The sequence below is a fragment of the Balaenoptera physalus genome (genome assembly GCF_965194825.1).
Source record: "Balaenoptera physalus genome assembly, chromosome: 11".
NCBI lineage: Eukaryota > Metazoa > Chordata > Mammalia > Artiodactyla > Balaenopteridae > Balaenoptera > Balaenoptera physalus.
This window is the reverse complement of record NC_138896.1, coordinates 26357502-26384752: the sequence shown is the minus strand read 5'-3', so window position 1 is coordinate 26384752 and position 27251 is coordinate 26357502. Positions and strand designations below refer to the sequence as shown.

General features: G+C 39.3%; 1 protein-coding gene across 2 annotated transcripts in view; it reads left to right on the top strand.

The window, feature by feature from the left end:
• LOC309637314 (uncharacterized protein) overlaps window positions 1-23432 on the top strand; it is a 537821-nt gene extending 514389 nt beyond the window's left edge. For both annotated transcript variants that reach the window (XM_082411732.1, XM_082411731.1), the window contains one exon: window positions 7815-23432. The gene's annotated coding sequence lies outside the window, so the exon portion shown is untranslated. The remainder of the gene's footprint in view (window positions 1-7814) is intronic.
• Window positions 23433-27251: the final 3819 nt, after the last annotated feature.

Here is a 27251-nt window from a genome sequence, read left to right as displayed (position 1 = left end):
AGCCACTAAGTTCGTGGCAGCCATAGAAAACTGATATAGCGGGTATATACGACACCCCCTCCTTCATCCACTTCCATTGGCTTTGTACCCAACCCACAGCTTCATTTTCCAGTCTGGTCTCCTATCAGCTCCTGACCTTGGACCCTGAAGTTTGTTAAACACTGAAGGCCACCTCTCTTGAATTGCCCCAGTGAGCAACAGTGAGAACCTTGTGACAATCCTAGGACCTGTTCTTTTAGGTGAAGTTCTGGGGTCTAAGTTGGATAATTGGACACTAATAGTAGGGCTTATAAGCGTATAATGCTACATCAACTAAAGAATGTATTGTAAGTCAAGGTGAAAGAAACATTTCCTGCTTTGAAATGTTCATAGCTTATTTAAGGCTGGAAAGGATTTCTTATTTTTTTTAAATTGAAGTATAATTGATATACAATGTCATATTAATTTCAGGTATACATCATAGTGATGAGATATTTTTATACATTAAGAAATGGTCACCATGGTTAAGTCTAGCTACCATCTGTCACCATGCAAAGTTATCACAATATTGCTGACTGTATTCCCTATGTTGTATATTACATTCCCATAACTTATTTATTTTATAATTGGAAGTTTGTACCTCTTAATCCCTTTCCCCTGCTTCATCCACCCATCAATCCCCTTTCCCTCTGACAATCACTATATTGTTTTCTGTATCTATGAGTCTTTCTCTTTTGTTTGTTCATTTGTTTTGTTTTTAAGATTCCACATATAAGTGAAATCGCATGGTGTTTGTCTTTCTCTGCCTGACTTATTTTACTTAGCATAATACCCTCTAGGTCTATCCATGTTGTCCAAATGGCAAGATTTCATTCTTTTTATGGCTGAGTAGTATTTCATTATATATATATAAAAAAAATATATGTTTTACATATATATATGTAAAACATCTTCTTTATCCGTTCATCTATTTATGGGCACTTAGGTTGTTTCCATATCTTAGATATTGTAAATAATGCTGCAAGGAACATAGGGGTGCATATATTTTTTCTAGTTAGTGTTTTTGTTTCCTCCGGATAAATAACCAGAAATGGAATTGCTGGATTGTATGGTAGTTCTATTTTTAACTTTTTGAGGACACTCCATACTGTTTTTCATAGTGGTGTGCTAATTTACATTCCCACCAACAGTGAACAAGAGTTCCCTCTACTACACATCCTGGCCAAAACTTATTTGTTGTCTTCTTGATAATTGTCATTCTGACAGATGTGAGGCGTTATCTCATGGTGGTTTTGATTTGCATTTCCCTGATGACTAGTGATGTTGGGCATCTTTTCCTGTGCCTGTTGGTCATCCATATGTCTTCTTTGGAAAAATGTCTACACAGGTCCTCTGCCCATTTTTGATAATGTTGTTTTTTTTATGATATTAAGTTGTACAAGTTCTTTATATATTTTGGATATTAATCTCTTGTTGGATATACAGTTTGCAAATATCTTCTCCCATTCAGTAGGTTGCCTTTTCCTTTTTATGATGGTTTCCTCTGCTATGCAAAAGTTTTTAGTTTGATGTAGTCCATTTAAAAATTTTTGCTTTTGTTGACCTTGCCCGAGGAGACATGTCCAAAAAAATATTGCTAAGACCAGTGTCAAAGAGCCTGCTACCTATGTTTTCTTCTAGGAGTTTTATGGTTTCCAGTCTTAAATTTAAGTCTCTAATCAATTTCGAATTTATTTTTGTATATGGTGTACAATAGTGGTCTATTTTAATTCTTTTGCATATATCTATCCAGTTTTCCTGACATCATTTATTGAAAAGACTGGGTATTCTTTCCTCCTTTGTCATAGATTAATTAACTGTAATTGCATGCATTTATTGCTGAGCTCTCTGATTTGTTCCATTGATCTGTGTGTCTGTTTTTGTGCCAGTACCATAGTGTTTGACTACTATAGCTTTGTAGTATGGTTTGAAATCAGGGAGTATGAAACCTCCAGCTTTGTTCTTCTTTCTCAGATTACTTTGGGATTTGGTGTCTTTTGTGGTTCCATGCAAATTTTAGGATTATTTGTTCTAGTTATGTGAAAATGCCATTGGTATTTTGATAGGGACTGCACTGAATCTGCAGATTGCTTTGGGTAGCATGGACATCTTAATAATATTAATTCTTCCAATTCATGAGCACAGTATATCTTTCCATTTATTTGTGTCATCTTCAATTTCTTTCATCAAGTCTTATAGTTTTCAGAGTATAGTTCTTTCCCCTTCTTGGTTATATTTATTTCTAAGTATTTTATTCTTTTGATACAATTCTATATGGGATTTTTTTCTTAATTTCTCTCTCTGATAGCTTATTATTACTGTATAGAGATGCAACCAATTTATGTATATTAATTTTATATCCTACAACTTTACTGAATTTATTTATTAATTCAAATAGGGTTTATTTGGTGAGGTCTTTAGGATTTTCTGTATATAGTGTCATGTCATCTGCAAATAGTGACAGTTTTACTTCTTCTTTTCCAATTTGGATGCCTTTCATTTATTTTTCTTGCCTAACTGCTGTGGCTAGAACTTCCAATACTATTTGAATGAAAGCGGCAATAGTGGACATCCTTGTCTTATTTCTGGTCTTAGAGGAAAACTTTCAGCTTTTCATTGTTGATTATTATTTTAACTGTGGGTTTGCTATATATGGCTTTTGTTATTTTCAGGTACAGTATCTCTATACACAGTTTGTTGAGAGTTTTTATAATAAATGAATGTTGAATTTTGTCAAATGCTTTTCCTCCATCTATTGAGATGATCATATGATTTTTTATCCTTCGTTTTGTTGATGTGGTGTATCAAACTGATTGATTTGTGGATGTTGAACCATCCTCGCATCCCTGGAATAAATCCTACTTGATTATAGTGTATGGTCTTTTTATCGCATTCTTGAATTCAGTTTGCTTACATTTTGTTGAGGATATTTGTATCTATGTTCATCAGATATATTGATCTGTAATTTTTTTATGGTGTTTTTATCTGATTTTGGTATCAAGGTAGAATGTGGGCCTCATAAAATGACTTAGGAAGTGTTCCCTCCTCTTCAATTTTTGGGAAAAATTCGAGAAGGATAGGTATTAATTCTCTTTTAAATGTTTGGTAGAATTCACCTATAAGCCATCTAGTCCTAGACTTGTTTGTTGGAAATTTTTAAATTACTGATTCAGTTTCATTACCAGTAATTGGTATATTCAAATTTTCGACTTCATGATTCGGTCTTGGAAGATTGTGTTTCTAGGAGTTTATCTATTTCTTCTAGGTTGTCCAGTTTGTTACCATAAATTGTTTATAGTAGTCTCTGATGATCCTTTATATTTCTGTGGCAGCAGTTGCAACTTCTTTTTCATTTCTGATTTTATTTATTTGGGCCCTCTCTTTTTCTTGATGAGTCTGGTTAAAGGTTTATCAATTTTGTTTATCCTTTCAAAGAACCAGCTCTTAGTTTCATTGATCTTTTCATTGGTTTTTAGTCTCTTTTTTATTTGTTTTATCTCTGATCTTTATTATTTTCTTCCTTCTACTAATTTTGCATTTGTTTGTTCTTCTTTTTCTAGTTCCTTTAGGTAAAGCTAGATTGTTTATTTGAAATTTTTCTTGTTTATTGAGATAGGCCTGAATCACTGTAAACTTCCCTCTTACAACTACTTTTGCTGCATCCCATAGATCTTGGAGTGTTGTGTTTCCATTTTCATTTGTCTTCAGATTTTTTTTTGATTTCCTCTTTGTTTTTTTTCATTGACCCATTGGTTGTTTAGTAGCATGTTTTTGGTCTTCATGTGTATGTGTTTTTCCCAGTTTTCTCCCTATAATTGATTTCTAGTTTCATACCATTGTGGTTGGAAAAGATGCTTGATATGATTTCAATATTCTTAAATTTATTGAGACTTGATTGTTGGCAAAACATGTGATCTATCCTGGAGAATGTTTCATGCTCACTTGAAAAGAATGTGTATGCAGTTTTTGAATGGAATGTATATATCTATTAAGTTCATCTTTAAGGCTGATGTTCCCTTATTGATTTTCTGTCTGGATGATCTATTCATTGATGTAAGTGGAGTATTAAAGTCCCCTACTGTTATTGTGTTACCATCAATTTCTCCCTTTATGTTTGTTAATATTAGCTTTATATACTTAGGTGCTTCTATGTGAGTTCATAAATGTTTATGAATGATGTATCCTTTTCTTGTATTGACCCTTTTATCATTATGTCTTTTGTGACAGTCTTTGTTTTAAAGTCTATTTTGTCTGAGTAATGCTACCCCTGTTTTATTTTCATTTCCATTTGTCTGGGATATCTTTTTTCATCCTTTCACTTTTAGCCTGTGTGTCTCTTTAGACCTGAAGTGATTTTCTTGTAAGCAGAATATGGATGGGTCTTGATTTTTATCTATTCTGCCACCTTATGTTTTTGGATTGGATAATTCAGCGCATTTACATTTAAAGTAATTATTCATAGGTATGTCATCATTTCCATTTTGTTAATTGTTTTATGGTTGTTTTTGTAGTTCTTCTCTGTCCCTTTCTTCTCTTGTTCTCTTCCCTTGTGGTTTGATGATTTTCTTTAGTGTAGTGTTTGGATTTCTTTCTCTTCATTTTTTGTGTATCTATTACAAAGTTTTTGGTTTTTGGTTACCATGAGATTCATATATAACAATCTATATATAAAACTGACTATTTTAACCTGATAATCACTTAAGTTTGAAGACTCTAAAAGCACTATGTTTTTATCCACCCCCCATGTTTTATGTTTTTGATACCATATTTTATAAATTTTCACTTTGTGTATCCCTTAACTACTAATTGTAGATATAGTTGATTTTACTACTTTTCTCTTTTAACCTTCATACTAGCTTTATAAGTAGTCGACACACTACCTTTACTATATATTTGTTTTTACTGGTGAGTTTTTTTCTTTTATATGTTTTCTTATAACATAACAAAGTTATGACCTTTTCTTTTCCTCTTAAAGAAGTCTCTTTAACATTCTTGTAAGGTCAGTTTAGGGGTGCTGAGCTCCTTTAATTTTTGCTTCTCTGTGAAACTCTTGGTCTCTCCTTCAATTCTGAATGATAACGTTGTTGGACAGAGTATTCTTGGTTGTAAGATTTTTTTTTTTCCTTTTCAGTGCTTTAATTATATCATACCACTTCCTTCTGGTCTGCAAAGTTTCTGCTGAAAAAGCCACTGATAGTCTTTTGTGAACGTTCCCGTATATGTAATCAGTTGTGTTTCTCTTGCTGCTTTTAAAATTCTCTCTTTATCTTTAACTTTTTGATATTTTAATTATAATATGTCTTGGTGTGGATTTCTTAGGTTTAATCATGTCTGAGATTCTCTCTGCTTCCTGGAACTGGATGTCTGTTTCCTTCCCCAGGTTAGGAAAGTTTTCAGCCATTATTTCTTCAAAAAATTTTCTGCCCTTTTTTTTCTTGTCCTCTGGGATCCATATAATGTGAATGTTAGTATGTTTGATGTTGTCCCCCGAGGTCCTTTAAACTATTGTCATTTAAAAAAAATTCTTTTTTTTTTTTTCCTGTTCTGATTTTGTCATTCCCTCTACTCTGTCTTCCAGAGAGCTGATTTGTTCTTCTGTATCATCTAATCTGCTATTGACTCCCTCTAGTGCATTCTTCATGTAAGATATTTTATTTTTCAGCTCTGATTGTTCTTTCTTATATTTAAAATTTTTTTTAAGTTCTCACTGTGTTCATTCGTTCTTCTCCCAAATTTGGTGAGCATTTTTGTGACCATTGCTTTTAATTCTTTATCAGGTGTATTACTTATTTCTGTGTACTTATCTTTTCTCTGAAGTTTTGTCTTGGTTTTTCATTTGGAACATAGTTCTCTATTCATTTTGTTTGGCTCACTGGGTTTGTTTCTATGTGTTAAGCAAATGGCTACCTCTCTCAGTCTTGAAGGAGTGGACTTGTGTACGTGATGGTCCTTCTTGTCCAATCCTGCTCTTGCTTTTTGTTGTCTCTTGAATTTGAGCTGTCTATATCTATACCATATGATTTATTCTTGATTCACCGCTGTTGTTGATGGTGTGCTGAGACCTATCAGTGTTCCAATGGGAGAAATCTCATTTAGCACCTAGCTTCGGGCTGCTTGAGTGCCAGACCCTCAGGCAGCAGCTTTTAAAATATGCAGATATATACTGTGCTTTGGGGCTACAAGAATAACCCCTGCTGGCATTCAGACCAGGAGATCTGGAGGTGTCTCCTGGGTGACAGTTGCAAAATAACTGGGGCTCCTTACAAGTGTATAAGCTCCTTTCTGGGGAATCTCATCAAGCTGTAGTAAGGCCAAGGGGCTGTGCAAGGATTATGTCGTGCATGAGTCCCATGGAGCTCAGGAATGCCAGCCCCCTTGGTCACCAGGGCCAGGAGATCAAGTGGTGTCCTTGTGTGGATTGCCTGCACCCACTGGCTTTATGTAGGCAGCTGGAGTGTGTCATCAGCCGTGTTGGTTTTCTAAGCCAGATGTTTTGGGGGCTCATCTTTCTGGTGTAGAGCCCAGGGACTGGGGTGCCTGGTGTGGGGTGACAACCCCTCACTCCTCCTGGAGAAGAACCTATCTGGTGAGATCCATCTCTATTGTGTGCTACCACACGGGGGGTGGGTGTTTTGGCAAAAACATTTTTCTGCCTTTCCTACTTATTTCGATGTGGTCCTTTTAATCCTTTGTTGTGGAGCAGGTGTTCAGCTAATTCTCAGGTTCTTTTCAGAGGGAATTGACCCACATGTAGCTGCATATTTGTTGGTTCCATGAGAGGAGGTAAGTTCAGGGTCTCCCTATGCCGCCATCTTGAACCATCCTCCTGAAAAGGATTTCTTTGGTTATTTGGTCTAATAGTCTCATTTCAAATCCTCAACTTTAAGGTGAGGAACTGGGCTCAGAGAGGTTAAGTTACTTGACAAAGATCTCACATCCAGTTAATAGCAGAGCCAGATCTAGAACAAACTCTCCTGATTCTGAGTGCAAAGCACTTTCCTGGCCTTCACTCAACCTGAGTTTGATCTTATAAGTGAAGTCTTAGAAAACCTGGTGGAATGAAGTGTTTTTCTCCCCAGAATTCTGAAGATACAGTTTCCTGAATCCTGAAATTCCAGTCCAGTATTTATTCTCCTAACTTAGCATAATTAACTTGATTTTCCTCTGCTTCCTCCCTCACTCCCCATCGTTTGTAAACTCTGATTTACATCTGGACAGGAAACATACTCGAAATATACTCCTCAAGTGTTTACCCAACAATCCCCCAGGCAATACCAACAATGAAGAGCAAAAAATCATATATTTGTTCTTGGTCATGAATGTTTACTTTGTGACAGAATCCTAATCCACTCTCAAATAGTTACCAAATTCACTAGAACTCTTTACTGGAAGAATTTTAAGTTTTTAAATAATTCACCTTCATCTCAGGCCCACAAAATAAAGTCTGCCCCTGGTCTTTAACTAGAGTGGTCCATGCTTAAATAATTTTTTAAAATTTTCTCTTTTTAAGTGATCATTATCTTCAACCAAGTTGACACTTCAACCGGTTACCTTCAAGCAATCAAGCACATAAAAACTCCTTCTTCCTGTTGCATATTTATTTGAATTAAGCCTATAACTCTAAACCCTGAACTGGCTGCTATCTTATCTTACCTCATTTCCCCTACTCATAACCTGACACTTACTGAATTTCTTCTAGTTCTTTGACTTCACTGCAGTAATTCAGGACGTAATTTATTTGCTCTTACTGATTATTTTCTCCTGAAATATATCCATCTACTATTCAGTTATTGCAGAGTGCATTTTCTGAAGACCACATGTCAGAAATGAGGCAATGTGCTGGAGTGGTCATGAGCAAAGCACAAAATCCACGAATTCATAGAATGTAGGATACAGTCAAATGAAACGGCAGTTTCAAAAGCACATAAAGTAGGTATAACAACAGAGTAAGTATAGCTCTGTTTGGGGGAAACACCTAAGCCTGCCTTTGTGGAGGGGGTCTGTTTGAGGGTGAAACCATGGCTATCATCATCCCTGTATAGCCTGGGAGTGACCAGCATATAATACATACACACAATATATGTTGATAGAATTAATAAGAACAATCTGTGATGAAATGCCTCCTGAGACACAGTTACTATGATTCTTTTATTTGCAGATGACTTTGTATCATAAACGTTTGTTGTCCGTCTAGATAGGGTTAATCAGAGAGTGGTAGAAATTACTTGGATACCACCAGTTTGTAAATTAAAAAGCTTTTGAGTTATTTCCCCCACTGAATTATCTAAACTGCCTGTTCAACTGAGTAAATGTAATCACTCCAAGGGTGAATAAAAATTTGGGGGTTAGACATAACAGGCATTGAATCCTGACTTTGCTATTTATGCACATGTGACGTTTGGCAGGTTACTTAAACTCTATAACCTCCATTAAATGGGTTTAATAATGATATCTTATGAGAACTCTAAGTATTAACATGCAAAGGATCTGAAACCATGACTGCTACATAATGAACACTCAGTAAATGTTAGTCCTCTTTGCATCTCATATCTTTGATGATATATATTTAGCATAGATTTTCAGAATAGCTGAAAGTAGACGGAATTATGCACAAATAATTGAATTTCTACTCAGCATTTGGCACAGTCAATATCTAATACTAGAATGAAAAGAATCAAGAGTTGGAGCTTGGTTAAGTACATGCCCTTCCTGTCCCTTAAATGCTGCAGCTCTCAAACAAACAATAGGAAAGAAAGGCAGGCAGAAGCAGGATCCTGCCTCCACTTATCTTATTCTATCTCCATATATAATGGACTATCTATATAATGTTCCTGGATTTTAAAAGTTAAATAGAGTTTTACATAGCATAATGGTATCACTTGGAAATTCAATTAATTGGAAAGTTGTTGGTGTAGGGATATGTCGTAGAGACCTCTGGCTAATCATCAAACCCATCTTCTCTTCTTCCCGGGCTCACAGTGAGACTACAGTTTCCAGTCTCCCTTGCATCTAGGATTGGCCATGTGACTGAGGTCTAATCAAAAGAATGTGATTATATGTGATGTATGCCACTTCCCAACCTGGCTCTTAAAATACTCCCATGCATGAGTCTCCATATCGCTACATCTTCGAGGTGACTGGAAAGGATGAGTTCTTTGGATGAGCTCTTGTGGAGATGGCAGAAACACGGTTGGAAAGTCCCTGAATTTCTGTTTGGAGAACTATCCAAACAGGAGCATCCTATTGGATTACTGAGTGATAAATAACATATTATGCTAAGCCACTGAGATTTGAAGGTGCCTCTTTTGCAATGCCTAGCATTATTCTTTTTTAACACATGACCTAAAAGATAAGAGTTCAAAGTTCTTGTCCTCTCTTTATTAGCAATTGGCCTCATTTTAAATAACGGCTTACATTTTCAAGATTTTAGATAGACTGTTCAAGGGGAGATATCACTTCTTAGTTTTCTTCTTATTCTCAGCTCATAAACATAGTACCTAGAAGATAGTAGTTGCTCAATAAAAATTTGATAAATGAAATAATTCAATAAGCAATTTTTATACTGAGAAGAGTCTCTTTGATATAGTGTTAATGTGCATAAACTCTCCAGCCTGGGTTCAAATCCTGGCTCAAATATTTAATGGCTGACTTTGGCAAGTTACTTAACTTCTCTGTGTCTCATTTGTAAAATGAACATAAAAATAGAAACCTACCTTGAAGTTATCCTCTACTGTTGTGGGAGTTAAGGAGTTAATAGATGTTACTCTCTTCAAACAGGTCTCAGCTATAGCAAGAAGTCAGAAATATCATCCTATATTGAGTATTATTTGTGCCAGTGTTCTAGTATCATTACTTCACTAAAGACAAAGAGTGTGTGCTTCTTATAACCTACACCTGTATTTTGTGGTGATAAACTGGAATTCTATTGGAGTGTGTGCTTTATTGATAGTGATTTAGGCTGGGTATCTGAAACCAAGGATTAAGTGCAGGAATATTTTTTGGAAAAATTACGATGAAAATGGAGCTTCAATCTTCAGAAAAGGAGCTTTATAAAGGCAAAAGCTACCAAGAAGCTGCAATAACACCTTTGCCTGAAATGACTGCTCTGATCTGGCTGGATGTTCATCTTATCAATCCTTGAAAGCTCAGCTCAAATGTTACCTCTTCCACAAAGCCTCTGTCGAAGGCTCCATAAGGAAATTATAAGTTCCTCCTCTGTGCCTTTCATTTGAATTTTTTTTTCTACTTTGAATTGCAGTTGTGTATGTGCTTTTTTATCTCCCATATGGAAATAGAAGGTTCTTAAAGCCTGAGTCCATGGCTTAATTCATTTTTGCATCCCTAAGTCCCCTCCTGATAGCAACCTTGAGATGAAAGCATGAAATACAATGAAAAATGGAACAAAGTGGACATTTCTCATGCCTTCTAACTTTTAGGGTTTCCTGAATGAACATCAGAGCAGAATAGCACATGGAATTTGGTGGAAGAGGCAACTCTGTAAGAAAAATTGCTCCCCTTGTTTTCAGGAAAAGATTGAGGGTGATTTTTAAAGTAGAACATAGGGATAGTTTAAAAATAACCTCTATACGATTTTTTTAAAAAAGGCAAAGCAAAAGGAAACGCTGAAGAGCCATTGCTGTAGGGACTCTGGGAGTAGCACTGACAGCCTCCAAGCCCTGGGAAGCAATTTAGAGGCATCCTTTTCGGACTCCGACACACAATTCCACAGTGGCTGGGGCTTCTGGTGCCCGGTCCCAGCTTCCAGACCAATAACAGGGATCGATGATTTGGATAAATGCATCCAGCTGATAACTGGCCGTTTGGGTCAGAATCACCAGCCTGTTTCAAGGGTAAAGACACCTGCCCGTGAAGGGAGAGTCCCTTTCTCTTTGGCAGAGTCTCAGCTGCCCGGCTCAGGCGAGTTATGTCAACACTGAGAGTGGCATGGTCCGGAGTCCAGGAAGTCTGAGCTCTGTCTTTGAGCTAGCAGAGGGTCTGGCACAGAGGAAACAGACAAAGGCCCCTGACTGGCTCTGGACAAGGCATTTAACTTCTCCGGATGCCCAGTTCTCTCTTTAGGAGAAATGTGCAGGTTGAACCACATTCTTTTTCATCTGGATCACTTTTGATGGTATCAGAGCGAAAGCTGATGTCCCTTCATAGTGAAAAGACAAAAACGGTGTTATAACTCCCTCACTCTTTACCATCAACACGAATCTGTGTGTGCAAGTATGCACCTACGTACATACATGCACACAAGCACATACACATGCTTGCCCTGGCATCATTTGTTCAAGCAATCTCAATTAAAAAAAATTTTTTTTAAAAAAAACAGTTTACTGAATCTCCCTCTGGCAGTCTGACCTAATACTGCCTCTCCCCAGGTGACATTCTAACTATGTCCTGCATCCCCACAGGTGCCTGGTGCTGCAAGCAGTGGTCAGCTGACTTTGACTGAGTGGCTTTTAAGGGCTGATTCTACAGATCAGATTATCAGGGCTGGCTGCAAATATCGCCTCAGTAAAGATCTCCATATAGCCCAGAGATTTTGAAGCCTTAGGAATGCCTGAGAAGCAGTCTTTCTGAGGTCAAGCATCCGGTTGATTAGAATACTCAGCTATGCCTTTAGCAACATTTGTTCATTCTGATCAACCCTTTTTCCTTGGGTTCAGAAATATCTGGTGGTGCCTAACCCATCTCTAGAATTCAAAGCCGAGTTTTTTCCCCTAGAGCACTTACGTCTTTACCAGCTACAGAAACTGGTGAGATCATGGGCTGTTCTTATTGGTAATTTATTGAGGAGAGAGGGCTAATTAAAAAGCAAAGAAAGAAGGCTTCATCACACACACACACACACACACACACACACACACACACACACACACACGCAAACGTAAGTGCCATCTCTGCTCTGTCCTGCTTTGCAGCACCCCCGTGCGGGCCCCCGTACACATTCGCGTCGCACGGAACAAATGGCCTATTTTCAATCAGCTGGAGTCAGCTGCCTCTCGTGTGCCACTGCCTGACTGCCTTCTCATTGTTCTTCGGGCCTCCAGCAGCAGGAGGCCGGGGACATGTGGAGCCACTCTCACCCTCTGGCCCGACGTCCAGCCCCTTTCATCACACCACAGACAGACCCTTTCCAAGGACTTGAATGGGGATCCACAACCTCCCCTCTGATCGCTCATTAATCTGCTCCTTCAGACATTCCTCTGCCTTTTGGCTGGTCTGCCCGCCCCCCCTTGCCACCCGCCCCCCCAGGAGGATAATGTTCAGAGTGGAATCACTTCTTGTGAGCCTTAAGTACAATTCAAGAAGGCAAGCCGTCTAGTGGTATCGGAGTGTTAAAGATATCTGAGCCCCCTAAATGTAAGCTGCTCTCTGGACCTGAAATGCCCGGAAATAGTCACTTTGGGAGGAATGAATGTGTATCCATTGGGGGGCTGCCACGAGCCAGGCTCTGCTGGGTGCCTGGTGATGCTAAAGGGAGGGAGACCTTTCACATTTCAGACTTGTCTTTGAGAAGCTGCCCTTAGAGAGACTTTGCAGAGTTTTTGCCTTTAAGAAGCTGCCTTTCTAGTTGGGAAGGTGAAACAAGACCATTTGAAGAGGAAGTAAATTATGAATTTCAACGGAATACAACAGCATCAGGGAGGGAAAGGTGAATTTCCAAGCTGAAGGCTCATGAAAATCTTGAATGAGGAAGTGGGATTCGATTTGAGTCTTTAAAGGATTGGCAAGGTCTGCACAAATAGGGTGGCGAAAGGGCAGTGGTTTGAGTAACAACCATGAGAAAGCACAGGGAATGCAGCTATGGGGTGACTGGGCAGAAGGTTGGCTCAGGGCGTGAGCTGGTGCCAAACCTGGGAAACAGGAATGGAGGGCAGGGGTTCAAGAGACCTTTATTTTCTTCTGTGACTGCTGTTGGACAAAGATTCCTTTGCCAGCTCTCTGCTATTTCTAAGATGAGACGGGAACACTTCCCTTTAGTCTCTAGGATGTTTGTGGGAGATGAAGATGCTGTCTTTAAAGCACTTAGAAATAGGCAGCCCGTTCCAAATCAAAGATATTGCCGGATCGTTTCAAACCAAGCCTTCTCTGTTTAATGAAGCAGCTTCTCACCTAAGCTGCTCCCTGGGTGTGCACCCAGCAGTTGAGGAAGCAGCGGGAGATCTCTGCCAGGCCCCAGGGTACCATGTAGCACAGTGAAGCAGCAGCTTCTGGAATGGTCCCCCAGAGGCCTGACGGGGTCCTCTTCTCTGCGAGGTGTCCATTTGACTCCCAGGGAAAGGGCTGCCTCAATAGTTACAGTCAAGCACGTACAACGCAGGAGATTCTGAACAGAGTGCAGTGCTTACCAGTGCCCTTTTGTGTTTCACAGAACAGAGCGTGAGCGTGTGGATGGGACATGTTGCTCGGGACCCAGAGAGCTCAGAGCTGGGGTCCCTCTGATGTAGAGAAACCTCATGATGTAGAGTCCGTGTACCAAATACTACTCCAGCCACCAAATGTAGATCTCAGTTTTGACTTTTCCGCGTGCCACATTGCCCGTGTGAAACTTTCAAAAAAAGGAAACATGGGTGTTATTTTTGAAGGGGCTGCATACGTACTCTCTCTGTCCTGTTCTATGTGGGGTGTGAGACCATAGACTCATCTGAGCCCTGAAACCAAAGCAAAGCAATCGTATGCACTTGCCGTTATCTTTTAAAAAGAAATACATTTTAAAATGTGTTTTATGAGGTCATTGCCTTAACATTACCATCCCACCTTATTCCAAAAACCATCACATATTTAACAATTTCCATGGGACTAAAGCTCAATTTTTAGTAGAGCCAGGGAACCATTTTTGTTCTCATTTCATGGACATGCATGTATTACTTTAACAGCTTTCCTGAAGGTCTGCTATCAGTGCATGTACACAGAGTAACAGTCTCTCTTTCTTACCTTTAGTTCTGGGAAATGCGAGTTTACAGGAGTTCTTGATAGGAAGAATTGAAGAATGAATACAATATCTGTAGAGAGCTGCAGAGAACATTTCAGATAAATGCATTGGGCAACTGTAAGGTAACGAGCCCAGTTCTCCCACCAGTGGTCCCAGAAGGGCAGGTGCTGGACCTGCTGGCCTCCCAGGCAGAAGATCCCCGTCCCTCTTCCTTGCCTCCTGGATTCTGGGAAGCGAAGGGACTCATTCCAAAGCGCCCCAGCAGAGTCAGTAGGCTGATGATAAGACGCCTGCCCCTGACACACTCAGGTCTTAGAATGTGTAAATCTTGTTTCAGGTTATTGGGAAGAAGATAAGGGGCAAAGGACGGAAAGAATTCTATGGTACCAGCTTCAAAGTGATGAGACTCCCTGAACTGCCTCCCTCCTCGCATCTGGGCTAACAAAGAGAACACCAGGGTCCCAAATTCAAGGACGGAGCAGTCGTTTAGAGGTCTTCTTTACTGGCCTTCTCGTCTCTCCCATCCCTTTTCCTCACCAACTCACAACACTAGAGAGAGAAAAATATTCAGCTAACAAGCCTCTTTGTTCATTTCCCAGACAGAGAGAAGGCCTCATTGTGGACACCGCTGATGCTTTCAGAGGTGAGGACTAGCTCAAACGTCAAACCAGGGTGCAAGGTCGGGGTGCATTTACCACTAATCTCAGTTTCCACCATCCAGTCCCTGTGCTTTCCTCCAACAATGCTTTGCCAAAGGAGGAGATTCTTCAAAAGCCACAGTACCACCTGACAGACGCTGGAGCTTCTGAAATTGGGCTGAGTCAGACTGAAGGCATCTCTTCTATGAGTTACCCTATCTGGGTTCTTGAAGAAAAACTTTTGGAGGTCACTACTAGTTTCCCAGAATTCCCAAATGGGCTTAATATGCCCTGAGGTATTTTGAAATCTCATGACCTCTTCTCAGGCAGTGCTTTTGAAACAAACCACCGTGGCAACCCATCCATGGATCCTGGTTAGCAATAAAAGAGAGAGAGAGTGAGAGAGAGACAGAGACAGAGAGAGAAGGAAGAAGAGGAAGATGGAGAGGGGGAGGGGTAAGGAGAGAGGGAGGGGTAAGGGGAGTGGGGGGAGGAAGAGGAGGAGAATAGGAAGAGGAGAGGGAAGAAATAAATACAGTACAGAAAAAATATCAGAATATATTCATGTAAAGAAGGTGGGTATCGTTTAATGAAATGTGCTTTAGTTCTATATACATACAAACACACGTGTAAGAATGTGTGTGTGTGTACTGGGTCATTCTTTAAAAATCTGTTTATTACTAAAAGTCGCATTCAGCTTTTCGAAAGCTGCAGCTCTGGGGTAAATAAAATGTCCCCAGGGAATCACAGCATTAAAAACAGGCCCCCTGGCTCAGTGACACACTCCTACCGGGCCAGAGGGTACGATTTTGTACTCTCTTTGAGTTTATTCAACAAATCGTACCCCAATGCCCCCTAAACTTAATGACTGAATTATTTAATCACATGTGCTTTATCCACACTTACGCCCAAATCAAGTATTCTCACTCCTCCTAAGATTCCGTAAATGGGAATACAACCAGTCCACGTTTAATGCCATTGCTTTTTGAAGAGCTTGCTATTCCTTGTGATTAAAGTATTTGCACCAGGCTAGGCCTGAGCACCGGCTCTGGGCTAAGACTTCTCATATGGGCGAGGTGACCTCATTTAATTCCAGCCCATGCCGGGCTGCAGCTGAACCCAGCGTGAAGTTCTGAGGTGCCCAGCACGCTTGCCGAATGGGTGGGGCCCACCGGTGGGGCCCACCCACCAGACATCTATGTACATGGAAGGCTGAGAAAACATCTGGGAAACAACACAACCCCGTAAAAAGGAGTTTGTCAAGACAAACGTGACCAAGGAACGCAGCTCTAGTCATCTGAGTACATTATTGTCCTTCAGCCTTGCCTTTTGGCTAAAATAACAACTGAGTCATGTTTGAATCCGAAGAGACCAGATGCTATGGGAGGAACCAGGAAGAATAACAGCAACCAAAAAGAGTTGAACTCAAACTGTATGCAAATAGCAGTGCCCTGGCATCCTTTTAGCAGAGCATCCGTGGGTGGGATATGAGGCACTTCCCCTCCCCTCCCCTCACATGCTCACATGGCTTTGGTACCATTAGAGTTCCCGTGCTTGGGCATCAGTATCAAGTAGGAATCTGTGGTGTCCGGAGGAAAACAGCAGTGTGCAGGGGACAAGGTGGTACCTAGAAGAAGTGGCAGGAGCAGTGGGTGATAAATGAATGAATGCTCAAGAGCACAGGTGAAACACCCTCTGAAAACTCCCAAGTTTTTTTTTAATTGAGGCATAGTTGATGTCCACTATTGCATGTTTCAACATAGTCATTCACAATAGTTAAAGGTTATATTCAATTTATAGTTATTATAAAACATTGGCTACATTCCCAGTGCTGTACAATATATCCTTGTAGCTTATTTATTTTATACAGAGTAGTTTGTATCTCTTAATTCCCTACTCCTATGTTGCCTCTCCCCTCTTCCCTCTTCCCACTGGTAACCACTAGTTTGTTCTCTATATATGTGAGTGCATTTCTTTTTCGTTATATTCACTAGTTTGGGAAAACTCCCAAGTTTACTTTAATATTGGGACTTTGGAATGTTGAGAGAAATAGAGAACTCTTGGTTACTCATATTTTTAGAGTAAGTATTAAATGGCAAGAAACATATCATAAATCAAATGTTTCCTTCACATGTCCTTTGGAGAATACAACTTATCATATTTTAGCTACTTGTTTTTCTCAGTTACTAATAAGGACTACACAGCATGTTCAAGGAGATGCTCTACATAATTGAAAGCTAGATATAGACACACAGATAGAGAATCTGGGTCACAAAGGAGAAAATGCCTCAGACATCCTGGACATGCACTAAGGAAGATGCATGGCTTCAGGCGAGCTCTGATAAGAAGTTACTGAGGAAAGAAATATGAATTGATCATTTCCAGATTCATTAGTTTACAGCTGACTCCAAAGGCACAGAGGGTGTCAGAGCATTTGAAAATTAAAATGATCAAATATTAGTTTTTAAAGCTCTGGCTGCAAGGAATTTCTACAATGTAAGATATCAAAATGAGATATCTGGTTTGCTTGCTGAAGTGTTCTGTTTACAAACAGGTAATCTCTTGATATTAGATAATGTACTATTTTTAGTCCTTTTTCCCCTAGTTTTACTTTTGTGTCATTTCCCAAGTTTAAGTGAGAAGAACTTTCATCTCATTGGGGGTGGGCAAAATGCTGTGATTGTTTTTATTTTTTCACATATTTTTGTATTTTATGATCTTGTGACCTAAAATTATCAAACACTATAGCAGTTGGGACAAATGGTACCTGGATATTAAGCTCAGTTCCTGGTGTTACACTCTGGTTTTTGATACATTCTTTACATGTAGAACAATGGCTACCAACTAGGAATGGACAACAAAATAAGCATGGTTTTCAGATTTTTCAGGTTGGGGAATGGCATACAGTAAGCTGAAGAAGAGAATTGCTCTTCTTGTTTACACACACAGTGAATGCAGCCAAAATTTAAAAGCATGCAGGCAAGCGTCTTAAATATTAAATCCATCCCTGTTGAACATCATTTATTAAGTGACTACCATGTGCAGGACCCTGTGCTGAGTGTAATACAGGCAAACCTGGTTCAATACAGTTGTGTATTTGGGGCACTTGTGATCAGCATAGACCAAGTAAAACATACCAACCATTATTATAAGGCAGATTATGAGAAACTATGCAAAAGCTTTACAAGGGCTTGATATATAGGTAGGAGAAGAACAGGGATAGTTTACAGTAAGTAAAAGAAGAGTCAATAGAGGAGCCTAGGACCAAAAGAATTAACTGCTTCAGGGAGTTTAAAGGGAAGGAGGGGCTTCCCTGGTGGCACAGTGGTTAAGAATCTGCCTGCCAATGCAGGGGACACGGGTTCGAGCCCTGGTCCGGGAAGATCCCACATGCCATGGGGAAACTAAGCCCATGCGCCACAGCTACTGAGCCTGCGCTGTAGAGCCCACAAGCCACAACTACTGAGCGTGCATGCCACAACTACTGAAACCTGCGTGCCTAGAGCCCATGCTCCACTACAAGAGAAGCCACCGCCATGAGAAGCCCGCGCACCGCAACGAAGAGTAGCCCCTGCTTGCCACAACTAGAGAAAGCACACGCACAGCAATGAAGACCCATTGCAGCCAAAATAAATAAATAAATATATTTTTAAAATATAGGGAAGGAAAACAAGAAAAAATTTTTTTGAGATTTACTCCATCTCCCTTTTACAGATGAAGAAACTGAGACATAAAGAGTTTAAATAACTTGCTTAGGTTCCTATAACCAGAAAATGGAGATCCAGAATTTAAATATGTTTATTTGACTATTAAAGTGTGGACCTTTAAGTAGCAATGAGGATCACGCTGGGGTTAACCAGTGAAAACTGCTGAGGATCAAATCAGTATTTTTCTTTATCTCGGTTCAATAATTCTTACTATCCTGGAAGCTAGAGTAGGGGTAGTAACTAAAGGATTTACGCAGGACTGGAAATGGCGTAAGTTCAGAAATTGAGAAATCTAGTGGTGGAATTGTTTTAAATTGTTTTAAATGGAAGAAAAGCAAGAAAATGTCAGATGACAAATTAAGTGAACGTGAGCTGTGGTTGGATCTTTCATAAGAGCAGAAACAAGTTTAATAGAGTGAGAGAGTAGAACAGACATATTCAGAGAGAGCTATTTTAGAGTTTAAGGTCACATACGTGGAGCTGCAAAGTGGTGAGGTCTGACACACGGACATTCAGGCAGCATCTGCTGAAACAGGTAGAAGTGAGGTTTCTGAGTTTGAATAATTGAAGTCAGCGCAATAGAAGTGATGCAATGAAAATCTACGTGATCCATTTAAAGATGAAAGTTAGATATCACTCTTGTACTGAACAAGCCAGGAAGTCTCCTATTTTTTCATGGAGCAGGCATTGGGGTAAATTTGGGAAGCAAATTGGACATATGGAATTCTCCTTTTTCTAGTTTCAGCCGATGTACCCGATGACTGGATTGGAAGAATTGGAAAGAATAACAGCACCCATATTTATATTGTTCTTCATCCTTAAATTCTGAGTGACATAGCCTACCATCTAGCTCACATGATTATTTTATATTTTTCATGGATATATGGGAGAAACTCAGGCACAAATAGAGAAATTCAGTCACAGAGAAGCTGCATACTTTTAAAAAAACCCTCAGCCCAATTTAAACCTGACGCCATACCTCTTTGTGTTTGGACCTGCCAGGAGAGAAAAATTCTTGGAACTCTATACTAACTCAGAAAAAAAATACTGAATACTTCCTTTGTACAAACTATTGTGCTGACTACTTTATATTATATGATAGCTTCCAAAACAGTTTCCAATGATCACCACCTCCTGGTGTTAACGCCCATGTTTCATTCCCTCCATTGTGAGAGTGGGCTGGATCTAGTGATCTACTTCTAGTGCATATAAGATGGCGAAAGTGGTGGAAAAGCATTTCCAAGATTAGCTTAGGAAAGGTCGTGACTCCTGTCTTGCTTGCCCTCTCTCTTGCCTCTCCCCTGCTCACTCTGAGGAATGAGATGCCATGTTGTGAGTGGCCCAATGGAGGGACCCACATGGCAAGGAACTAGAAGTGGTTTCTGACAACATCCAGTGAGTAACTTAGGCCATCAGTCCCGCAATCTGCCAACAGTCACATGAGTGGGTTTAGAAGTAAATCCTTCCCCAACTGAGCCTTGAGATGATCACTGCCCCAGCCAACACCTTGATTGCAGCCTTGTTGAAGATTCTGAGTGAGGGAACACAGCTAAGCCATGTCTGGAGTTCTGACCCACAGAAACCAGGATATAATAAGTGTTGTTTTTAAGCCACTAAGTTTTGGAGGAAGGGGTCATTTGTTACACAGACATAATAACTAATACACATGGCATATTTTGGTTAGCCTTCACAATAACACTACGTGGTAAGTATCATTATGTCTACTTTATAGGTGAGAAAACTGAGGTTTATAAGTCTTAAATGATAGCCCAAGATTACATAGTGAGTAGGTGGTAGAGCTGAGACATTAACCAAAAAATGTGACTTTGCTCCCTAACAGTGCTGCATGTAACATAACTAGGAGTAGGTAGGATGGTTATAAAATGTACACTTACAGAAAATTCTTTTCCTGATTTTATGTGATTGTGTAGTCAGTCATGACACTAGTGCCCCAACAGGATTGAGGTAATTCATCTTAAAACAAACTATCATGACGCAAAGTTTTATGGTCCTCAAAAGTCTTCATCTCCATTAAACTTATTTTGGGGACTAAACTGAAATTTCTTTAAAAAGCCCAGAGGGTGTAGAAACCTTTCATTTCAAAAAGTGGTGGGAAATACGTCACCCGATCATCCAATGACCTCTTGTGGATGAATCTAACTGGTGAAAAATGCAGCACACTGCTAAATGCTTTCTAGAGTTTTGTCTTATACTGAATCTTTTTGACTCAAAAACTCAATCCAAAATCTTAGCTCTTTTTCCGGTAACTCTCAAGATTCTTCTCTATGGTCTAATTCTACATACACGCAGAAAAAATAGATTTGAAATTCCCTGTGAATTTCAGATGTGCTGAAATCTGCTTCCTTCTTCTAACCTTTGCCCTGAAGTGTTTTCCTAAAAATCACCATTTCCTAAAAGCTACTGGCATGGAAAATTGCGGTTGTTATATTTCCTGAAAATATTTTTTTTTAGCAAATGTAAGAAAATAAAACAAACCTCAGTTTATTATGAGAAGCAATACCTTGCCTGTTGATGTCTGATAACCATAACGTTAAGATTTCTTCAAGAGATGATACAAGTTGATGTCAAACATGGAATATCTGTGTGAGAATGCGTGAGTGAGTGTTTATGTGTGAGTGTGTTGTGTGTTTGTGAATGTATATGTGTAAATGTGGGGTGTGTGTGTGTGTGTGTATCCAGATGTGTATTAACACTCAGGTACCTGTGCAGATCTATGGCTATACTTACTACCTCTGTCACCTCTGCTTTTGACCAGTCCAGTTTCCCTATCACCTCCTCCTATTCTTTACACTTTCTCCCATATCCCCCATGAAATGATAACAAAAAAATGAAAGCTATAAGTTAGATAGACCATTCTCCTACAAACTCCATTTTAGAAAAAAATAAATGAGGCTCAAAAAGAAGAAGCTAGTGCTGGATTGGGAAACAGAAGTAGTAATTGTCATTTATGGAGCCAAGCACTGTTCTGAAAGCTTCATCTGAAGGAACACATGTACTCATCAAGACAATATTACCAGGTGGCATTATTAGTTTCCCTATTTTGTAGATGAGGAAACCGAGGAACAGAATTGTGAGTAACCTTTAAAAGTCACACATGGTCTAAGGGATGGAGCCAAGATTGAAGGTCAGGATCTGAATGTATGAATACTAATCCCATGCTTATAACCTCTCCGTTCAGAAACCATGCTAACATGTTTTTTTTTTTCCACCATATCAATCCGCTTTATGTAAATCTAGACAGATCTGTACTTTTTAGCCCCAGATATTGACTATCTGTGTTTAATCTTGAGAAGGATTCTGAAACACTGCCACATACTTCTTTTCTATATTTTATGGGTTCACAAAAGCATATTATGGATATAAGAGCTTTTCTATAATACTAGCTAAAATGTCAATCTTAATACTTAACCCTAATCAACATAGTATAAATATAGCTTATGTGTTTCTACCAAGGACATATACATATTTTACCTGCGATACCCCATAAACCCACAATCTACAAAGTCTAAAATTGTACTGTAAATACCTTTGTAGAGTAATAAACACAATCATAGGTGGTGTAAATTTCCAATTTGAAGTCTCTGTATAACTCTGTACATAACAAAAGTCTGAGAACAGTAAACATTATTTGCAGAAAAAAGATGATTTCAGTATGATGAAAGGTAACTTCATTCTATTAACATACAACATATATGCACATATCATTAAGTCCTTTATTTGTGTTCCCAAAACTAACCTTTCTTCACATCTCCCAGAGTCATCCATATCTAGGCTAAGACAAATATTTGTTATTTGATCTCAACATAATTTATACACTGGCATCTCAAAACACAAATTTCTATGCCGTAGAATTAAGTATGAGATAATTTTTTTTTTTAACCCATTTGATGAGGGTGGGAAAAGAGGGTGTATATTACTCAAGAGGCCAAAGGAACATATGATAACACTATGTTTAGTTTAGGCTCTATGAAGGGACACTGAATAACTCCTGTTAATCACATCACTATTAATAAAACTGATCCCAATTCTCTGACCAGAGATGGAAGACCAGAATTCATAGTCCTAGCAAGTTAATGTGAGTGGAGAAAAGAGGAAATCCTCTAAATCAGTAGCTGGCAAATGTTTTCTTTAAAGGGCCAGATAGTAAATATTTTAGTATTTGCAGGCCATCTGGTCTCTGATGTAACTACTCACCTATACCATTATAGTCAAAAACAGCCATAGACAATACATAAATGAATGGGCGTGGCTGTAGTCCAACAAACTTTTTTTTTTTTTTACAAAAATAGGCTGTAGGCCATCTTGGGCTAGTTTACTTATCTTGCCTTAAGTTATAGGCTCACTATTCAATTCATTTCAACATGTATTAAATAAGTTCCCAAATTGTGTAAAGTATTATGTGAAATATAAGAAAAAAATGTATGACAACTTTACCATATTCAATAATTTTATAATTTTTTTTGGATGGAGTATGATGCCTTGGGGGAAGAGTTAGGTAAGAAGCAATTGTGAGATCACATGCAAAACAAAAGAGTTTATAAAGTATGCTCTCTTAAGTTGACTGCTGTAAGATCATAGATGTAAAAAATGGATGGGGTCCTCAAGTTCATCCCCCATTCATTCAGTCACATCAAATACTGAGGAGTGTTTGTGTGCAATGCACACTGGAAGGCTTAGGGTGACGATGAACACCTCATTGGGTAGCAGAATAGAGGTGAGCCCAAGATCAAAGGATATGACTTATCGTAAAGGCATCATGTGGTCCAGACCCTGCCTTCCTATAGGCTCATTATTTTTATTATTCCCATTTTGCAGTTGAGGAAGATCAGGTTCAGAGACTTTTGCAAAGTCACCTATTTAAGGAAGTTACTCCAGATTCTTCAAGAGAAAGACAATTTTCTCTTCCCCAGGCAGCCATCTCACCCTTATCTTCCAGCTGGACTCTGGCTCTGTGAGCGGCTCTCATCTGCACCGTCCTAGTGCAGACCTATGAGTAAGGATGCTTAACCTTTTCTTACCTGCATCCTGAAATCGATGCTCTTTGTTCTGGAAATACTGGTCCTTTTGCTAGTCATCTTTTGTTTTGCTGGTTGGTTGGTTTTTTTTTTTTAATTTTTATTGGAGTATAGTTGATTTATAATGTTGTGTTAGTTTCAGGTGTACAGCAAAGTGAATCAGTTATACATATATATATATCCACTCTTTTTTTTTTTTAGATTCTTTTCCCATATAGGCCATTACAGAGTATTTAATAACGTTCTCTGTGCTATACAGCAGATTCTTATTAGTTATTATTTTATATATGGTAGTGTATATATGTCAGTCCCAATCTCCCAGTTTATCCCTCTCCCCCTGGTTGGGTCTTTTTAGTTGTGAAATTATTTACTAATCGATGGGGATCAGAATCTCCAAATGTTGTCCTCAGGGTCAACCCCAAAGACCCGTTTCCTCACCTCTAACCCTGCATAAAGAGACACACACTGAATTGCCAATATCCCGAACGCTCCCTGGATTGGCTGGAGAAAGAGCCACCTGAACTCCCTAGTAAATTACCCTTTCTATCCTTTTACTTCACACATTTACTTTGACTTTTAAGTCTGTGGTTTAAGAAAAGCCATATCTGCACACTTCTGATTTGCACTTTATTCATTTTTAGTGCCACTGAGTGATATCTTAGTGTCATAGGAGAAAAAGAAATAAGTTAAAACCAGGCATAAAGGATGCACCCTGAAAATAACAGTCAGCCCATTTTCTGGGTTCTAAACCCGCTCTCCACTTCTTCCTCCTGGTCTCTGATAAGTGACTGGTTTGTAAGCTGCTTGGGGGCCCTCATAAGCCACGACACAAATTGAAAGACAATCTGGCTACTTTTACCTACTCATTGAATGAGAGGCGTTTAGTTTTTAGTTGGAAAGGTAGGAAGATGATAGGAAGCTCTAAAAACACTTGTCCAACCTCAGAGCCACAACCTTCTGTCACCGGGAGGGAGCAGAGAGGAAAGATCGCCATCAATCTGCCATCCAAAGCAGAAGATCCGGAAGGGCTGATATCTGCCTGGGAAACTCACTTCCAAGAAAGCCTTGGAGAAAGACCTTACCTCTACCTGAGGTCCCGACCCCACTTCTATCACAGTAACCCCAAGGAAATATAAAAAGATGAAGAAGGACAGAGTTCACTCATTTAATATACTTTCCTCTCTTGAAAGTTCGATCTCCTCTTTCTTGGGGCATGGAGGCCAGATATTCTTTTGGTCTTTGGTCTCATTCCAAGTGTGTGAGTGTTCACGAATATCAGAAACTACTTTGAAGAGTGTGGATGTGGAAAATAGCAAGATAATTCAAACTGCACCTCACCTTATGTCAAAGCCTTAAACTGACCACGTTCCCCTGTAGCATGGCTCAAGTGATAAAATGTAAAATTGAAGGAAATTTATAAAAACCCGTCCTCATGCTTGTATAATCACAACGCCAAATTAATATTGAATGACTAGAAAACAGAAGCATTTAGAGTGGTTTTCAATTTTGGTTATTCTCAGCATATATCATTAGTCGTAATAAAGGGCAAAAGAAGTTGAATAGAATCAGATAGTGATTTAATTCCAATCTTCAAAAAGAAAGAAGGGTTGGAATGAGAAGAGATTTTGTTTTTTGTTTTTGTTTCAGTTTCTGAAACTCCTGTAATTATGTGCAATTACCTATTATGTCTGAAATTGGTTCTCGAAGACGTAGAACCTATTTTGTGTTCTTAAAAAAAAACTGTACAAAATATGCAATTTAAGAAGGGAACAGTTTGAGTGGGGAGAAAAATGAGGCTACAGCTGTAGGATTTTGTTATGCTTTTCATACCAAATCACAAAACCCATTAAATTATTTATCCTACAGGCAGGCGTTGTACTGCAAACGTTGAATACAATTGCAGATTCCAGGAAAAGAAACGTGTGCATTTTAATGGCCTCTGATTTAAACAATCCTTAATTTCATTAGCCTTAATTTTTTTTCTTCAAGGAATAAGAGTTCAGTTTTGGCACAGGGATGCGAATGACACTAATATTTTTTTCTTTCCTTAAAGAAGCAGGCTACTGAGTATTAAGCCATGTAGGAGCACGTGTCCATACTTACGTGCAAAGTACATACACATGCGTGGCGATCTGCAGTATGCCCCCAAAGAATTTTCACAGTGCACCTAGCATGTTCTTGGCTCTTCATGCATGCATATAGATTGGCTTACTCTATTTCACTTCCATTGTTTCTCCTGCTACTATGTTACAAATGAAGATATCCTCCAGGAGTCTGGCTTAAAAAGCAGATTCTTGTTCCCAGATGAAGAAAACATAAATTTACCAAAGGTTGGGTCACATGGGGGGGAAGCTCTCTCTCAGGTCATAGTTTTGGGTTCATTTGAAAAATCTGGGCTTTGCTATCCTCTGTAATTAAAACTCTTCTGTCTTAAGATTTATCGGTGCAGTAGTGAACGCATTTTCAGAATGTTTCTTTGCAGCAGCTATTGGAAATCTCTAACTCTGCCTCGGGCAGGATGCTGCGGCTGCTGTATTTTTGGGGTCTATTCTCCCCATGATAAATGAGCTTAACTTCAAAGATAAGTTACAACAACTCTCGGAGGGGAAACCCTTATTACTGTTAATATACGTTAGTCTCTATCACTGCGTTTCAAGTACTGTTGCGTGGAAACGGAAACATACAAGACTGTTGACGTGTTCTTTTGTCAATAGAGTAAGGGTACGCATATGTAGAATTTAACTGAAATCTTGGGTAATTATTTCTTCCCTAAATTCTAGCTATTTTCTTTGTGTGTGGAGAAACGGGAATATTTAATTCTATACAATCCAATGACACCACGTGTGTGTGTGTGTGTGTGTGTGTGTGTGTGTGTGTATGAGCAAAACTCAACCGTATGATGCTAAAAGTATTATTTTACTATCTGATGCAATCAGTATTATGCAGAATTGGCCCAATCCAGAGACTCCTTAAAGTGAGTTTTTTTAAAATTTCATTCAAATGCTACATGATCTTTAAAACAATGTGATTTTTAACGCGATTTTGACTATTTCAGATTTCATAGTTTATTTCTTCCTTTCAGAGCCCTTCTTATTCCCATTTTTATACTCTAGCCCTTTCTCTAAAGCTATGCTTCCTGAAGTTGTTTCCGAATGAGCATCTAAAAGAAAAAGTGAAACTTGTAGTTTGGGGAGCTTGGGTTTCCCAGTTCCTGAGTTCGCCCCTCTCCCACCGTGCGTCAGCGCTCCTGGGCACGGGGTATTTGTCCTCCTGGCTAATGAATGTTTCTCCTCTTCCTGGGTTGTTAGCAATATCTAGATGGATGGGTGTATGCAGAGTGGAGCCTGGCCCCTTCTCCTCTGAAAGGGTTAAAGTGAAAAGGGGGCTTGTTGAAACTGGGGAGTTGGGAGGGTGGGGGGAGGGTGGGGGGAGGAGGGAAGGCAAAAGGAAAAAGAAAAGGTTAGTGTTTTCTGTCCATTAAAGAGAGTATTCTGTTCTGAAACCGAATTGGTCATGCATTCCAGAAGCGTTTCCTGGTAGAGCGGGGTCTGACCGGAGCACCTGCTTTGCTATTGTACTAGGTCTGCGCTGCTCTCCTCCGGCCCCTTCCTTTATACGAAGGGGAATCTGTCACTTATTACAGACAGATTGCTCGTGGGCCCAGAACGGCTGTGCGCCACCGAGGGACAGGGAAACACTACGACAGCCTGCATCTCCATCCGAGCCATCCTGCACACAGAGCTTTGTTTTTCCTCTCTTAAAAAATATTGACGTGAATTCCTAATGACATCACGTTGAAGTCCACCAACAAATGAAACCATCTGAACCCGGGGTACGGATGGGTTCATATCCCAAGCTAAAGAGTAAGCAATACAAAGAAAAGGTGGGAGTTAGGGGTTCAGCCTTTCCG